General features: G+C 42.1%; 1 protein-coding gene across 7 annotated transcripts in view; it reads left to right on the top strand.

Moving 5' to 3' along the window:
• The window catches only part of LOC126260677 (phosphatidate phosphatase LPIN2), a 326,438-nt gene that overhangs the window by 191,016 nt on the left and 120,162 nt on the right, over nt 1-15,260 (top strand). For all 7 annotated transcript variants that reach the window (XR_007546646.1, XM_049958020.1, XM_049958027.1 and 4 more), the window contains exon 3: nt 1,815-1,879. The gene's annotated coding sequence lies outside the window, so the exon portion shown is untranslated. The remainder of the gene's footprint in view (nt 1-1,814; nt 1,880-15,260) is intronic.

The following is a 15,260-nucleotide window of genomic DNA, read 5'->3' as shown; positions in this document are numbered from 1 at the left end:
TCTGAACATGCTGAAACATTTTGCGTAGAGTGGAAGCACGGAAATAGGTAAATAAGATGAAAAGTAGTAGTAAGAATTGGGGATGAGGAAACGGCCGGGACGGGTGTCTGAAGAAATGTTAGACAAGGATGTTGTTTGCTTTTCAATATTTATATAAAGCATTACAAAAGGAAAACACATAATAATATGAGAAGAAAGCATAAAGACAATTAAATACATAAATGATCAAGCTGTGTAGGTAACATCACAAGAAGAGCTACATTGTATCATACAGAGTATCACAAAAATGGGAAAAGCATAGGGAATGAAGATAAATGTAGAAAAGGCCGAAGTAATGAAAATCAGAAAAGATGACGGTTCCATCAAAATATGTAAGGGAAGACCTGAAAGGAAGTATTGAGGAAGTGTGATGGTGGTAAATGAAGAAACTGAGAAATTTTGATGATGGTAAATGAATGCTGTGAGGAAAAAATAAAAAAAATGAAGTATTCATCGGTAAAGGCGCTCTTGAAAAGATGAAACGGTTGTTAAAAAAAACAAATCTGATAGAACAAAGAAAGATTCAACAATTTCTTTGTCTGGAGTGTAGCTTTGTACTGGGTGTTTCGCAATTCCTGTTACAGGCTTCTTGTGGTTGTCGAGTGACGCAGTAGATAAAGTCGTGAAAAGGAACCCAAGTCCAGAAATGCAGCCATGTCCGAAAATATACCATCAGGATGCAGAATAAGTTTGAAGGTCGCCCGCTTCACGGTGTGTATACAGCGGAGACAATGAGCGAAGAACTGTGCACTCTACAATGTTTCGAAGACTTGCCCGCGGGTTACCTTGTACATGACAAAGGACACCCTCTTCAAAGTCGGGAGTGTGGCGCGTCCGTGGAGCACTAGAATCAACCCTCCTAGCTGCGAGCGTACCAGTTTCTCGGACCCGTTGTTGCATTGTGACGAAAATCGTATGTGATGTCATAATTACTATAGCGACTGGCGACGCCTCCCTCTTGTCAGTTTGTGTGCGTTGTCTTAAGATAGATAAACCAAAAAGAGAGAGTCCTTACTGACGTCACGTCAAGTAAATCTTACTCTAATCGCCGAAGCGTGGATGGCGATAGCTGCTACCAAAAAGAGGGCATACGCCATTCAAGGGGAAACGTTTTGTACACGGACGCGGCACCAAGGCGAGTGCGTTGAAAGGCTACAGCCATGTGGTCGTGGAGTTTATCGCTTTCTGTCCTGGCGCCACAAGGCCACGGAGCGCAAACAGCCGCACCCCTCAGCAGTACACTATACAGTATGGCGTTGGCCCGTGTCCGGAGAGTGTGAATGAAGGCGAGAGTGGCTTCTACAACAACTGGACTGGCTGGCGGCTCTGCGACAGAAGAGAGCCACCTGTTCCTGCCCTGTAACATTGTCTTTTATGCAGTAAATTTCATGTAGCTGGTGCCCCAGACATTGTAAATACTTAGAGAACGTAATTATTACCGAGATAAGCAGATGCTTAAATAAAAAGTTTTTATTTGCTACAAGTTTTCGTCATGTAGATTATCACCAGGCACCTGTATAACAACGGAAAAGCGTGGATAGCATTTGGCTAAGTTTTGTCGTGAGAATAAATAAATAAAATGTGACATACTGTACGTAGCGAACCGCAGAAGATAATGACACAGGTCTTGAAGTATCTTGTACATTAGGCCACTCTTCCTTAATGTAAATGCAAGAGAAATTTCTATAACGTAGTGCTGGTTGATTTCTAACACGTTCGATATCTCTTTTCTTCCCTCTTTTTTTCTTGTATCTTATATATCTTTTCTGTTCTAGGTTACCAGTGTGTTTGATCTGCAGCGCCACATCGGTCGAGCGGATCGCATCCTCGCCAAAGGGAGGTGAGTAATTTTGAAAAAATATCCGTAATTATTTTATATTTGTTGTGCAAGACGCTGCTAGTCCACGAAGATTTCTGTAGAACGCAGTCTACTGGAAATGTCCACCTGATAAAAGTATTTTAGCGGCCGGTGTCGTAGGTACCCCCAGGATCTACATGTTTCCATCTGAACAGATGTACCAAAAGGAGAGTTTTTGGTGTTACCGAAATGATAGCACTTACTGTTTTCTATACAACATTTATTATTCTAGTCAACAAATTAGAGACATGGGATGTAAGACTTACCGTGCAAAAAACGTCATTTATCTGACGGTGCATTGCTTCTTTGCTCATACATTCAGTTTTAGATTTTCACATACTGTTACACATAAGCCTGTCATCCACAAAGATCAGCAAAACGGAAGGAAAAATACTGAAGTTTGGGTAATAGTCAGTGTCTACAAATCAAAATTTTTGCTATGGCCAGGACATGAAATTTAGTCTCTTGCTTTTCGCAAACAGTCGCGTTACCATTATGCTATTCCGATCCGGAATCCTCAATACCACTCGATGTCTCCGAAGCAGGGCATGTCGCTATACATACATACAATTGGTATGCGAAATTAGTGACTTATCGTTCCTTATCACTCACTGCATTAAAACATTCACTGGCTGCCTAAAATCGGCCAAGGTCCTCCGTACCATTTAAAAGCTCGGAGAACTACTTACTCCATCCGCTGTTGTCTCTCTCCAGTACTGTAGCCATGCCCGATTCAATTATTGACGATTGTATTTCAGTGCGTTTTACCATCTACTTGCTTCTCTTTCGTTGATATGCACACATACGCATGTGCTCAGTTATATCATTCAATTTTATCATTACAGTGGGCGCATGCTGTAATAGCACATTTAAAAGCCATAATCAATTCGCCAGGAGGAAATAGAACCTGTGACCTCATTTTCACCTGGCACTGACATTACACCCTAAGGCCACCGAAGCAGCCAGAAAAGTGTTTTCCTTCCCTTCTGTAGTGTTTTTGTTGAAGTCATCGCTCCGAAAACTGATTGGATGCAGCTCTCCACACTAGCGTACCTTGTGCAGTTCTCTCCGTCTCTGCATAACTGCTAAACCTATATCCATTTCAGCCGACTTCTTATAGTCAACTCTTGGTCTCCCTTTACAACTTCCACACCCCAGTCTTGATGATTTGTTGATGCTTCAAGATGTGTCCTATCAACCCATCCCTCAAGTTGTGCCATAAAGCTATTTACTCCTCATTTCAACTCAGTATGCATTCTTTAATTAATCGATATATTGATGTAATCTTACACAGCTGCGCTCTAACAAACTTACGGTCTGGTAGTTTTCACAGAAAACATAAATGACGTATTGAGTGTTAGGATTACCGGTTGTATTAGTAGCATTGGTAGGGAAAGAAATATACATGAATAGTGAGGGAGATATCGGAAGCTGATGACTTCTCTTTATTTTTTGTTTCTTTCTTTGTTTCCTTTGCACGCAACTACAATCGCACAGTGAATCGTTCAGTGTTAGTCCATTGTGCACTTTACATCCTTGAAGAGTATAAATGGAATTTAATAAATAATAAAAATTAGCTGCTTGTATAACTTCTGCATCTCTATATAACAAAAGCAATTACATTTGATGAAAGTGCAGTTTACATGCACAAACAAAAAACTGTGTAATTATTATTATTTTGCACTCAATATAAAGTTCTTCATCATTATTAAAGGCAAAATTTTTGTATTATTATTTATAAGTGCGAAAGTTGTTTAGCAGTAACAGAAACATGTTTTATATAAGCTCGCCGAAGTACTGAAACGGTGTTTGATGTGTTTTTGTTTTGAGTTTTCTTTAATTTTACCTTTTCTTGAGAAAATTGAGTTTCCTGGCGCTTTATGATAAACCTGTATTTTATTATTTTTACGTGATCTCCCTGTCTTACGTAACAAATCAACACTTTTCGAATAAAACCTGAATGAAATATTGACAGATTCAATCTTGCTATAAACAGTTTGCTTTTAAGTAACAGATAGAAGGATAACTACGTAGAACAAAAATGTTCTTTACGTTATGTGACTAGTTATATATCCTCAATCAGTTTGTAGATGGTTCTGTACCTCTGATTACTAGGGTAATCTAGTAAAACAGTGATCATATATGCAAACAAAGCTATCGAAATCATGTAACGCCCAATGTATATGCAGCACATCTAACGTACGGGTAAAGCGGTTCCCATCTTATCTGACCAAAGCTACTAGGAAAGCTACCGTAGTCTACGTTGACTTAAGATAGTCTAAGGTAGCCTGCGGTAGTTCTACAACTCTAGATCTTCAACATTCTAACACCAAATTTCAAAATACTTTATTGTTTTCTTGTCTTTAATAATTATCGTCCTCTTTTCACTTCCTTATGAAGCTACACTCCGAACATACACTGTCAGGAAAGACTTGCAATAACTTAAATTTATTTTCGACTTTAGCGTATCCCAGGAGAGATTTTCTTACTAATTTCAGTATACATTTTATATACTTTCTACCTCTGCCATTATGGAGTAAATATTCAAATTCCTCGCCACTGCGTTGTCTCTTTCCTTTCTACTGTACACAGTATCTACATGTAATACTTGTACATCTCGGAAGCAAATTTCGTCACATTTCTTCGAGTCTTCACTTGACTTGTTAGCATTAATAGTACAGCCTGCAACATTTTGGTGTAATACACATTACACGAGCGACTTTCTGGTCAGAATCGAATACTCGTTGTGGGTGTTTGTCTCTTGCGTGTAAATTAACCACCAACCACGTCACAAGTGGGTCAGTGACGTCAGTGATCAATTCACTGAACCTAGTATGGATTTATAAGATTGTGAGTACGCCGTACACAGCGCATGAGCAGAAACAGGAGAGTGTATAGTCGTTTACAAACATCGAAAGTTGACCTATCTCGTCGCACTCAGTCCTATTATAGTAATGTTTTTCGTGCTTTTGTTTCTTCTTAATCTTTATTTGCAACCGAGACAGCCTCTTCTTTCTTGATAATCTGTATGTTGTTGTTTGCTTTGTTCAGGCGACACGTTGTAAAGGTTGCACATTGACCTGTTTTTCCTACTATCGTCTTTTCACAAGAGACACGGAATAACTGCAAGGGAAACATATGTTTACGTTTCAAATGCGTGAAAAAAGACTAAGTCTACACTGTACAGAAATGAGAACGTAAATAGATAACTAATTTCAATGAAAATTGCTTCAGCAGTGAAAAGTTGAATACATTTAATGACAAATATAATTTTCCATGTTCTCTCGCACGTACAAGGAAAACCAGACACTAAGGATAACGTAAGATGGTGCTCTTTACTTCCTTGTACGTATTATTTGATAAAATTGTAAGGTCAGCAGCTCGTGGTTTTGTGGTTAGCGTTGCTGACTCTCTATCACGGTATTCAGGGTTCGATCGCGGCCTAGTCGGGGACTTTATTCCGCTCGAGACAGGGTGTGTGTTCGTTGTCATCATCATTTACGCGCAAGACGCCGAAGTGGCGTCAAATGAAAGAACTTGCAGCCAGGCGGCCGCATAGCGCAGACGGGACTCTCGGCCAATAAGGCTATACGCACATATCATTGCATATGTTTGTGAGTATGTATTTTCTCGGGACAAAACGTAGGTGTTTTGAATTGTTTGGACAACAGTGTACCTCTTCTTTCAGTTCTCAGAGGCGTGAAATATTAACCATACGCTCTTTGTCAAAAACATCAACTGTGAGTCTTGCTTTCGTCATTAATAAACGTTGTTATCTTTGTTGCTCCTACATTATGTTACTACATTTGGATATTTTCGTAAAAGGATCGCCCCCTCATAATCCCACTTTCACCGTTCAGGTGACAGACTGCACAGCCGACAGCTCTCACTACACGCCAAGTTTTAACACTGATGTGTAAACAATAACAACCACGCCTGACAGTCGATGCTCGTACAGGAATAAAATACCAGAGGGCGCTTCAGTAGTCTTACTTGCCACAAATAATCGATTGCAACAAGAAAGTCTCTCGTGTAAAGGGGCTTTAAGAAAGCTGTAAATGAGGCTGAGCACGTCCCTACTGAGTGACCTCGCGCCTTGCGGTTTGGTGGCGGTGGCGTACCCGCCGGGTTTCAAAATCGCGCGCGGCTGGGCCAAGCAGCAATTGGCTGCGACCTTACCAAGTGGGACAAGGAGCGGCTGTCGAGAAAGCCTGGCCCCCGTCCGCCGCGCGCCTTCGCCGCCACTCTTGCACAACGGGCCCTGTCTGTTGCACCTGAGGCGAGCAAGGGCGATACCTCACCTCTCACACTGCCTCTGCCACCCTGCGATCCTCCTCGCTTCCGTATTTGGCCGTCCGGCGCATTTCCTGCAACAGCTTACTCCTCCGGCAAGGTAACTTAACGTTGTTAGCGGCAGTGGCACTATTGTTGCAACATCGTCCGGAAAGGGGGGCAGGGGAGATTGCCCCATTCAACTAGGTATGTTATCGACGCGCGGGCTCGACACAGTTCTTACTTTTCTTTTCTTTAATTCCATCTATTTGCCGTCCAGTTGCACAGCTGTTTAGACAGTTATTTCATCTAGTTATCCTTCTGTATTTGTTTGTTACGGTAATACCCTATTTTCAACATATCACACCATTTCTTGATAATATATTATCACGGCAAATATTAAAACACTGCACACACGTGATCAGTTATAAAAATGAGTGCAAAGGGTTTATTATTGTGGTATCAGTTCGCCTGTTGATTCAACCAAGTATTGCGGTTGCTGTGGCTCTATGTTTCCACGTCTCAGAATTTAGACATGAATATCCGTCCGTAGAAAGTATCTTGCGACGTGGACAGAGATTCTTGGCTGTCCGTTAATATTGTGACTGTAACATTCTCCACCTCGCGACCTGCATGTGAGGTTAATGAAGGCATATTTCTCTGTCTTTTTTGAAAAAGACACAAAGGCGGTGACAGTACAGTACATTCTTGTTTACTTTCGTTTATAAGCTACACGTTTATTCTTGCTGCAATATATCTATTTAATTTCCCAAATTCATTTCGCACCTTCAGTGAATTTGTTGTTATTTTAGCCTGTCTTGATAAACTCGTAACCATAGGTTGAAACACACATTTACACTTCAGTTATTTTGTTTCTCCACATTTGTTTTGCGTTTACTGTATGGTGCGAAGCTCTTTACAGGCGATCTGGAAATCAGTTAATGTTGGTAGCACGAAAATTTTCAGCAAAAATCATCAGAGTTCTCCGAGTTAGGCGAGGTAATCTATATTAGTTTTGTTGAAGCATGAGAAGAAACCACAATTTCTTACAAAATAAAACTCAGGCCGATTCGAAAACTGTATTTATTTATCGCAAAAGATACCAATGCTGTCACGTCCCCAGCACACACTACCTATGACGTGCTTAACTGAGACAGTATAGTTTCTGCTTTGTGTGAGCTTTGTACATATTATTTCGCTGTTAGACATAACTTTCAGATGCAAACTAATACTTTCAGCGCTCTTATTTATAGTAGATTTTGACGTTGGCTAGCAACAGAAACAAAAAATCGCCGCGAATCGAAGGTGCGGCGCTGCTTTTAGAGCCCACAACCGTTTGGCATCTTTTTGTTGCAGAGGAAAATAGAGGCGAACTGCGAAAAATTCTCTAGATATCGCGTCAAATGACTCGTGTTACACTTGCATTATCCATTTCATGTAGCCCGCCCGGCTAGCCGTTCGGTCTAACGCACTGCTTCCCGAGCGGGAAGGCGTGCCGGTACCCGGCGCGAATCCGCCCCGCGGATTAGTGTCGAGGTCTGGAGTGCCGGCCAGTCTGTGGATGGTTTTTAAAGCGGTTTTCCATCTGCCTCAGCGAATGCGGACTGGTTCTCCTTATTCCGCCTCAGTTACACTATGTCGGCGATTGTTGCGCAAACAGTCTCCACGTACGCGGGTACGCGGACACCATAATTACTCTACCACGCAAACACTGCGGTTACACTCATCTGGAATGAGACGTTCCCGGGGACGGGAGGGGGGGGGGGGTCCACTGGGGGCCGAACCGCACAATAACCCTGGGTTCGGTGTGGGGCGGCGGTGGGGTGAGTGGACTGCTGGAGCCTGTTCTGGGGTTTTGTACCACTGAGGGCTACGGCGGCGACGAAGTCTCTCCTTCTTTTCTAGGTCCCCGGTTCAAAACATACATACATACATTCATCTATTACCTGTTGTGGCTTTCTTCAGACACTGAACTAATAAGCCTTTTTTGTGCGGCGGGGTAGGATACGAGTCCGGTATGCACAGATCACAACATTATTTTCTAGAGGGGAGAGGGGAAGGGGTGTGCATGTCTTGTCCTGCTCCTTGCTGGGTCCTTCTTTGGATTCGTCTCAAACGACGATTGGTCAACAGCAACTACCCAAGGGAATCCTTAACGAAGACGATGGTAAAGACAAAATGAATAGTTTGCTGGCGTACAAGAGCGGATCTTGAAAGAAAGCTCCTAGTTCTATAGGAAAGTAAGGCATGTAGTCACTTCCCTCCGGATCTGTCAGATCAGCACTTCCACGTATCTTAAGGATATCGAAGGCTGAACAAGGTACACGTCAGGTGCACAAGAATCAGAAGTAACATCAACGTAGTGGTTAGAGTCTGAGTACATGCTCGGACTGAGAAGGAACTGTCACGGCACTCGCCTTAAGCGGATGAGGGGAACCTCCGAAAACTTAAATTTGGATCATCGGACTGTGCTTTGAACCGCCATCCTCCCAAATACGAGTTTGGCGTCTTGCCACTGCTTTACCTCGCTCGGTCAAAGGAATTCGAGAGCACTTGCTTCCCCTAAATCATGTTGGTGGAAGGTGCCAATGCTTCCTTCAGCAAGGCTAGTACTGATGTCTTTTCCAGCCGGTGAGTCTCTTATCCCAATGTGCATGATAGATTGCCACCGACCGATGTTACAAACCAGGTTCTGTTTCTTGCCATACTGTGCTGACTTGGCACCTTCAGGTTTGGCTTCCGTACGTACTGTATTCTCTAAAAGAAACACGCATTAACCTTTACCACACGAACCTGCATTGTCAGGGAGGTAGACAGTATGTGAGTAAAGTTGACTTTCACATTCTTATTGCAGCCTAACTTCTTGAAATTTTCCATGGTTTTCACAGCGTTATAGTGATTTGGAAGTTTTTATTCCCTAGAGCGTTTTCAGTAACAGATATGAAGGCAATCCATGCATCTTCTTTTTCCTAACATTCATGTTTTTCCAACTTCGTGATGCTTCATCATTTTGTGAATTCGAGGACCAACAAAAAATATTAGATATCAGTTTTTCTAGACTGATGAAGGGAAAACTAAAAACACTTTTCAAATGAGCAAAAAAAGTAGTTAAGAACATATATTTATTTCCAATCGTCTGATATCATGCAGACTGGTGTGATGAAATGCATGCATCAGGTTCGTCCAATCGTCCTCAAAGAAACGCAGCAGACACGCACTTGGATGGTAATGGAGGAGGAATGGGGAACACGTCTGCGACGAGATATGTGCCATAATTCTCGGAGACTGTTTCGCAGTCGCCCATCTGTAGCTTGTTAGAAACAGACACGAAGCTTGCCGAAGAAAAACGAAGGAAGTGGTCGGTGAAGAGCAAAGAGCAGGTCTCCCTCCGCAACACTGCGACCTCGCAGCTGCCAGTCGCGTGATATACGGCTCAGTTGCTGTGGTCGCCGATTCCGCTAATGCGAACATAAGTTGGTTTAAACCCTCTTCGGGGTGTACTGTAACTTTCTCACTGATGTATTTTCATAGCTGTCGAACAAGAATAGACAGCGAAAGCTTGTAACTGTAACAAGGGAAAATGGTGATGTACGAAACTGCTAGAGGATCATTCGTTTTCGATAACAGTCGATTATATGGTTCATCATGTTGAATCACGAAGTTCTTAGTGGTGGCCTTCAGTCCTAAGACAGCTTTTATGCAAATCTCCACGTCAGTCTGTTCAGTGCAAGCACAGTGCAAGCATTTTCATCTCTGAATAACTACTCAAGTCTTAGGCTTTCTATAATTTTTACCCCCCCCCCCCCCCCCCCCGCCGCTCTTGACACACACACACACCTCCAAACTTCCTTCATATCCATCGATCCCTTCGTTTGATTTGATCAAGTTATCCCACAATTTTATTTTCGTTAGTTCGATTTAGAAATTCTTAATAGTTTACTCGAACTATCCATTTGATGAAACTTCCTGGCAGATTAAAACTGTGTGCCCGACCGAGACTCGAACTCGGGACCTTTGCCTTTCGCGGGCAAGTGCTCTACCAACTGAGCTACCGAAGCACGACTCACGCCCGGTACTCACAGCTTTACTTCTGCCAGTACCTCGTCTCCTACCTTCCAAACTTTACAGAAGCTCTCCTGCGAACCTTGCAGAACTAGCACTCCTGAAAGAAAGGATATAGCGGAGACATGGCTTAGCCACAGCCTGGGGGATGTTTCCTTTCTTTCAGGAGTTTTAATCTGCCAGGAAGTTTCATATCAGCGCACACTCCGCTGCAGAGTGAAAATCTCATTCTGGTATCCATTTGATGTTCAGCATTCTCCTGTAGCTCAACATTTCAAAAGCTTTTATCCGCTTCTTTTCTGAACTGTATGGACTGCCTTATCGTCCACGTTTCACTTTCGTACAAGGCTACACTCCATAGAAATGCCTCCAAAAAAGACTTGGTGACACTTAAATTTATGTCAGATGTTATAAACTGTATTTATTTATTTATTTTAGAAACACTTTTGATTTACGATACATAAATTTTTCCCCGAGGAGCAAAGGTCTCTTTGACTCCAGTGTTGCTTCGCACATTTGCTTCCCAGTATTCTTTGTTGTTCTCCCGCAGTTCTTCTCGATTTTCAGTTCTGCCTTCACGATGAAGCTCTTCCAAAGTTTGTGTTGTAAAAACACACTTCTTGCTAACATTTGGAGTTTTGAGGTATTAAAACTCACCACATATTTTAAAATGGTTTGTAGTGATCATTTGTTTCCCATTGGTAGTCGAAAATCTTTCTGGTTACTCTATTTGGTCATTTGGTACAGGTGTCCAAGGAACGCTGGCCTCCTTCCTTCATGCTTTCCACGTGTTACGAAACTTTTTTTCTTATTTAGAATTTGAAGGTCCCCACACAGCCAACCATCACTTTTTACATTCCTTACACACATTCTGTTGTACGTCCGCCTCCCTAGCGCAGCGGTAGCGTTACTGCTTCCACGCCACTGCCCGGGTTCGATTCCCAGCAGGGGACTGGGTGTTGTGTGTCCTTCATCATCATTATCATCATCATCATTGACATGCAAGTCGCCGAAGTGGCGTCAATACGGCGACCGACTTCAGTTTCAAATGCCAATTTTTTTAACAGTTTAATATATCGATTGACACATGCTAAACATTGTTTTGCTATGTTACCACAATTGTTCTTTGACCCGATTATAAAGCCTTCTGCGTTACGACATAACGGTCATTCCTAGAAGAATCGCGTTTACGGCCTCAATCTGAAGCACGATGGAGTCCACTCAGCAGTAACTTTTTGGTGTGCTGCAGCTGAACAAGTGTAGGTCAGTGGTGCGATGTTTCGGAATTGTTTCGCCTCTGGTGAAAAACATTTGTCGTTTTTATCTCCAGTTTGAAGAGGCAGGATATCTATCCAAACATGAGAATTCTGATCGACATTGCATTTCTGATGGAAGAGTGGAGAATATTCGACTATCTTTTAAGCGGATCCCACGAAAGACTGCTCGTCGAGCAGAACTTCCAAATCAACATACGGCTAGCGATTCTTAAGCGTTGTTCGCTCTACGAACCATACCGACTCCAGTCAAAAAATGGTTCAAATGGCTCTGAGCACTATGGGACTCAACATCTTAGGTCATAAGTCCCCTAGAACTTAGAACTACTTAAACCTAACTAACCTAAGGACATCACACACACCCAAGCCCGAGGCAGGATTCGAACCTGCGACCGTAGCAGTCCCGCGGTTCCGGACTGCAGCGCCACGACTCCAGTCTGCAGTTAGTCTAAGCTCTTCGTCTTTCTTACTGAACATGGACGATAAAAGATTTTTACCGCGGTAAATTATCAGTGATAAGCAACGTTTCATGGTAGCGGTACAGTTAGGGGGCATAGAGCGCGGATATGAGGACTCCAAAACTCTCATGAATTCGTACAGCATAAAAAGATATGCACGAAGTGAACGTGTTTTCGCATGAGACGGTATATAGCGCATTCCTTTTTTGATTACCATGCCGTGACTGGTATATGTCATCTTGAAATGCTGCAGACATGACTTTTTCAACTTCAAGAGGACTATAATAGTTTCATAAAGCAACAGGATCAAACGTCATCACACTGTCACAATGTATGTGTTTTTCTGTGCCACAGTGCCTCAACGCTGAAAAGGGCGTATGTGACCCAAGGCACAGCCCTATGTTCTTAGCCTCCAAGATCTCGTCCAAATGTTGTTCATGGGACTGGTGGTTGACATGTAGAGGATTTGTTAAAACATAGCCTAAAACTTCAGGGTTCTACATCGACATGACTACTCTGCAATTAATGGTTGACTGGCAGAGGGTTCATCGAACCACCTTCCCACTATTTATCTTTGTTCCAATCTCTAACAGCGCATGGAAAACATGAACAATTAAATCTTTCCATACGAGCTTTGATTTCTCTTATTTTATTCCGATGCGATGATCAGTTTTATGTAGGGTGGCGACAGTAAAATGTTTTCGCATTCACAAGAGAAAGTTGGTAATTGAAACATAGCGAAAATATCTCACCTCAACGACAAATGCTTTCATTTCAATGATCGCCACCACAACTCATGTACCATATCCGTGAAACTCTCACCCCTTTTTCGCAATAATTCAAAACGAGCTGCCCTTTGTTGAACTTTTCCAGTGTCCTCCGTCAATCGTATCTCGTAACGATACCATACCGGTCAGCAACACCCTAGCAGAGGACGACTGATAAGTGAAGAGAACCCAATCTCTTTAGTAGATCTGCTGCATCTTGTAAGTGTTCTGCAAGTAAAACGCAGTCTTTGATTTACCTAGCCCACAATTTTATCTATGCGATCGTTCCAGTTCAAGTAGTTCGTAATTGTAATTCTTAGTATTTAGTTGAAATGACAGCCTTTAGATTTGCGTGATTTGTCATGTAACCGAAATTTAACGGATTCTTTTACTACTCATGTGGATGACCTGATGCTTTGAATTATTTACAGTCAATTGCCACTTTCGCACCATACAGATATCATGACTAAAACATTTTGCATTTGGTTTTTATCTGACGATGACTTTACTAGACAGTAAACCACATCATCTGCAGACTATTTAAGAGGGCTGCTTAGATAGTCTCTCGAATCGTTTATATAGATTAGGAACAGCAGAGAGCCTTTAACATGTCCTTGGGAAATGCAAGATATCACTTTCATTTTACTCGATGACTTCCCGTCTATTACTCTTTCTGACAGGAAATCACAAATCCAGTCGCACACGTGAGACGATACTCCACAGGCACGCAGTTTTATTAGAAATTTCTTATGAGGAACGGTGTCGAAAACCTTCTAGATATGGAACCAATTTGAGATCCTCTGTCGATAGCACTCCTAGCTTCGTACGAACAAAGAGCTAACTGTATTTCACAAGAACGACACTTTCTACGTGACCATTTCCTTCTAGGTAATTCATAATGTTCGAAGTGTTTGTGGGTATCCGCAACGTCTCCCTGTTTTGTAATATGTTTCCACTAATAAATGTAAATGATTAAAATGAAGTCATTTTCTTAACGCAAAGTATATTCGGCTCTTGTTTTCAAGCGTACTGTAGCCCGTCGAATACTGTCGTGAGGCGATTGTTGAGGGATTCCTGCGGCGGCTGAAGCTATACTGTGTTCATCATAAGAATAAACCTGATGTAAACATTACGCCATGTATTCTTCCGCGTTTGCTTTAATCTCACTGAATTTAGTTTCACATGAAGCGGAAGCCAAGCTGTGCCCAGTACAGACAAGTACGATCATAAGGATACATTTTATGCTGTGTTCCATGCACATAGACTTGAGCTATAACGCGGGACAACAGCTTTATCGGCGCATTAAACTTTGACAGCAGTGACCAGCCAGCGGTCCAGCTAACATGCAATGGTGTGAGCAGTTGCAGTTCGGACGTAAAAAGAGACGAGCAAAGAAACAATATAGCTTCGAATTTTTAAAAAGAATGAAATAATATTCAGCAAAACTCCAGCACTGCTGTGCGCTTCTTAGGTGACGAGACGGCAAGCGTAAAATGCTCTCGTTATCATCTGACTTAGTATTCTAATTACAATCATGAGTGATGAAAATTCCTAATTTAAATACAGGGTAATTTTTCTGAGCGAGGTATGTTTGATGCAAATGCATGCTGCATAGATTTCACCGTACTGTGTAATACTGAAGCCACTGAAGCTATTAATTACAATCAGTCGTCTGCTAATCTCTGCCGCGTGGAGTGGCCGCGCGGTTTGAGTCGTGACGTCACGGACTGCGCGGCCGCTCCCGCTGGAGGTTCGAGTCCTCCCTCGGGAGTGGGTGAATGTGTTGTTCTTAGCGTAAGTTAGTTCAAGTTAGTTTAAGTAGTGTGTAAGTCTAGGGACCGATGACCTAAGCAGTTTGGTCCCCCAGGAATTTGAACATTTGCTAATCTCTTAGCTCCTTCCTTATCTGAATCCGGGAAATACGTGTCAGTTCTGGAACTGTCATCTGCTTCGTTGATAACGAGCCGATCAACAACTGAATCCACGAAGCCAACCAGGCGCCGCATTTTCTCCTCTTCTTTTATGACATACCATCTGTATCCCTACAGTGTTCGGCAGTGACATGTGAAAAAGCTGTGTGCGTTAGTTCCAGTACGTGTGGCAGCTTAACGGTCTTGTTATTTCTCGGATCAAATCCCGTAACTTGGCTCCAGATCAGTTCTGTTGGGTCCATATTGTAATGGTACAGTGGCAAATGTAAAAATGCAGCATTTGTATGATGTGCTCGATGCTGTGAAAATGATTGTTTTCCATGTTTCTACGACACTTACCAACATCTGTGGTATAAAACAATGGACACAGTCCACAAAAAGAGTATTTGGTTCTTCATTTTAGTCTTAAAAATTAAATTGTTTTTCTTTCTTATTTTAAGCAAAGTTTATTAAGTCTTTCATAAAATATCACTAATTAAAAATTTATATTTGAAATGAAAACAGAAACGTGCATTATTCATAAAAAAGGATGATAAATTTTACAATTACGAGATGTAGGTATTTCAAACTGAACGAGAAAAAAAAATGACGCCGACGAG

This window comes from Schistocerca nitens, chromosome 1, assembly GCF_023898315.1.
Source record: "Schistocerca nitens isolate TAMUIC-IGC-003100 chromosome 1, iqSchNite1.1, whole genome shotgun sequence".
In the NCBI taxonomy this organism is placed as follows: domain Eukaryota; kingdom Metazoa; phylum Arthropoda; class Insecta; order Orthoptera; family Acrididae; genus Schistocerca; species Schistocerca nitens.
Note: the sequence above shows the minus strand (reverse complement) of the source record. Positions and strands in the feature narration are given on the sequence as shown.